Consider the following 3479-nt stretch of genomic DNA (forward strand, 5'->3'; position numbering starts at 1 on the left):
TTAAGCACTTCCATGCACTCCCTGGGGCGAGACTCACAGTAACAGGCCATAAAGAAATATTCCCACTAAACCAATTTCTGTAACTTTAAAAGTAATCTTGCCACCACCACTCTTCGCCATAGCTGCAGCCGCAACTTACTTGGCCCTCCTAGTGATGGTAAACATGTCTATGGTGAATCCTATCCCACTTAAGCACGAACCCCGGTATAGCCCCGGTATATGTGTCAGTCTTCTCGCAGCGTAGCATCTCCAATCCCGAGAGCTGGCTAGCCCTACTAGACATGTGGGGTGAACATGACCTACGCACACCTTGCTGTGGACAAAATATTTGTGCAATTACTCCACTAACCTGAAAGTGTCAGCACCAGAACTATCAGAATCCTGACTAGAATTATAACATTCAGATCAAACAGCAAATCAACAACATTGTCAAAAATACTCACCCAAGCCCCGTCCAAGGATCCAGATAGTGACGTTGTGCCCTCCTAAGCCAGTTCAGACTGGTAACCGCCACTGCGAGAATAACACCACTCAGCACCCATGGCCTGGTCAACTGGGTAACCTGCTGCGGAAGATAGGTTAGCATCATTCTCCTCAAATAAACACAGCAACCTTTGACAATCCTCTACAGATGGAGCGCGAGAATAGCCACTAGCGCCCTGTGAAGACCCTGACCTAGACGCTCTAATGCCCGAAAATTCCCCTTAGGACAGCCTCACCCCCACCCCAGGCCCCCCTTCCTGCTGATTTCATCACCCAAGCAGCGCTGCAGGGCCTGGGTATCCTACTGGGACATGTTATAACATTTGGTTGCATGAGCTGCAGCATCCACTCCTTTCTTGGCCTGCGGGATATGACTCTGGCATGGCCCCCTTCGGCACAGGGATGATGTGGAAGTATGTCCTCCCCATAAACATTTTCTGGTGCCTAGCGCCCCTGTCAGGTTCGCTAGCTGCATATTGGTGGGCATTATACCCACAAAACCTATTGGTCCCTATATTCTCCATGTTTTTTCTAGGCCTGGTGCCCTATCCTGTTAAGTGCTGGTGGTCATATGCATTTTAAGCCCACTATGCCAAACCACATCCATGGCGGCAGTGGAAAGATGAGGGGGGGGGGGGGGGTAGCAGCACCTTCTGCCACATAAACTGTTGGCCCTTTATTCCCGGAGGGCTTATTAAATTCATTGGTGGCTGAGGGGGACAGGTCACTATCCCAGCTACATTTCTCTGTGCTCCTTATTGTTTGAGGGCCTCTTGGCCACATTTGTGTCAGTGGTAGCTGGGGGGGGCAATGCCCCCAGCTGAGAAAGCTTCTGTCCCCCTAGAGGAAGCGGGAGGGGGAGGCCCCCTGCTCTTCTCCTATACCCAGCAGGAGACCTGCTATTTGTGCTCCGTGGCAGCGACACCCGAGAAGCGTCCACATCCCGGGCGCCGCTATCGGAGGTGACCCGCTGGTCACTTCTGATTCGTCTTCGCTCGCGTGGAGGGGGAGGGTATCCATCCTCCGCCGCACGTCTCACAGGGGCACTAACCCTGGCAATTGCTCTCCTTAGAGGAGAGCGGTGACCAGGGAGAAGGGGGGATCAATGTCCTCAGCAGTGGCTGGACTGAGGGTGAGAGGACCGAAGCTCTGCTACCAACAGAGCGCTGGGAAGGCTCTATGAGGGGAATAAGAAAAGAGGGGGACAGAAAGGCAAACAGATGGGTAAAAATTGGGGGAAAATGAGGAGAAAAGGGGATATATAGAAGGGAAAAGGATAAATAAAAGCAAGCAAAGCAGGAAGAGATACTTGGTAAAGACAAGGGGCTTTATTCATTAAGGATCTAAAATTAATAAGTTTCTTATTTCAGTCTCATGTTACAATGCAAGCGGTGCAAATTAGTTTTCTGTTTTGCACATAAGTTAAATACTGACTGTTTTTTCATGTAGCACAACCATTTGTGATACCTACAGGCCATCAGAAAGAATAATATTCTCCTTTTAATAAGGTTGAAATTAGAGATGAGCGGGCTCGGATTCCGCTAATCCGAGCCCACCCGAACAGTGCGGATCCGAAAGGGATCCGAGCACTGTTCGACAATTTCCGGCGGGCAAAAAAATGAAAACGAGGCTCTGTCGTCCAAGTCTCGCGTCGAATCTCGCGAGGGGTGGGAGGGAGGGCCCAGAACAATTCCATCTTGTACCTCTTTTTTTGACATTATGTGCTCAAGCTACCTCGGTGCAACCTTTTGGCCTAAAAACAATATTGTGAGGTGTTCAGAATAGACTGAAAATTAGTGGAAATGATTGTTATTGAATGTTATTGAGGTTAATAATAGTGTAGAAGTGAAAAAAAAACCAAAAACTTTTTATGTTTTTTTCAAAATAAATCCGAATCCAAAACCTTTCATCAGGTGTTTTGCGAAACAAATCCGAACCCAAAACCTCAAGCAAATCCGAATCCAAAACACGAGACACCAAAAGTGGCCGGTGCACATCCCTAGTTGAAATAACTGAATGTTCAGAAAGGTAGTCTGAAGTAATGAAGGTTTACTTCAAAATAAAAGATAAATAACAGCAAGTAAAACATCCATCTTACAAAATGAGAGTACACAACTCTTGTTGGCTTCAATCCAAAAGCTTTTCACTCCATTTTCCACACTTGATATTTATGGGTTACAAGTTACACAACTAATTACATATTCATGATATTCTATCACGTAGATTCCCTTTTCTAAGAAAACATATGATATCATCTCTTAAAGGAGAATCCTTCTATTCTCATAGTCCAGATGCATCAGTTACACCCTGGTGATCTATTGTAATTGCTTGATTCCATTTCAAATTCAAAGAATAAGGTTGGGTACAAACTGGAGCATTTTCGTCCAATAGTCAGGGCAAATCAGCCGACATACGATTATGACACCGACATTTGATTATTATTATTATTATTATTATTATTATTATTCATTTTTATTTATAGGGCGCCACTAGGTGTCCGTAGCGCCGTACAGGGACAAACAAAGTTACAATACAAGGTGAGACAGCACAGTACAGTAAACAATAAGCACAGTAACTCGGTGAGCTCAAAGCACAGCTAGAGGGGGAGGGAAGAGGGGAAGTTCCTGCATACGGTTGAGCCCGAGAGGGAGGGCCCGGATAACAAAGAAACCCCCAGAGGGGAGAGGAAGGAGCGAGAGGGGACGGGGGGGGGGGGGGGGGAGGGTCCTCGAGGAGGAGGGCTAGGTAGCTGGAGAGCCGAGTTAAGAGTGGTGAGGACAAGAGGAGAGATGACCCTGCTCAGAGGAGCGTACAATCTAAGGGGTGGGGTAGACAGACAGAGAGACACAGGGGAGAGAGGGAGAGATAAGGATAAGGGAAGGGTAATGAGGGGGAAGAGGTATAAGAAAAGGTAGGAAATTAAGTGGGAGACTGGAAGGCTTTAAGAAAAAGGTGGGTTTTTAGAGCCCGTTTGAAACTGGACAGATTAGGGGAAG

This window comes from Mixophyes fleayi, chromosome 4 (assembly GCF_038048845.1).
Source record: "Mixophyes fleayi isolate aMixFle1 chromosome 4, aMixFle1.hap1, whole genome shotgun sequence".
Classification (NCBI taxonomy): Eukaryota; Metazoa; Chordata; class Amphibia; order Anura; family Limnodynastidae; genus Mixophyes; species Mixophyes fleayi.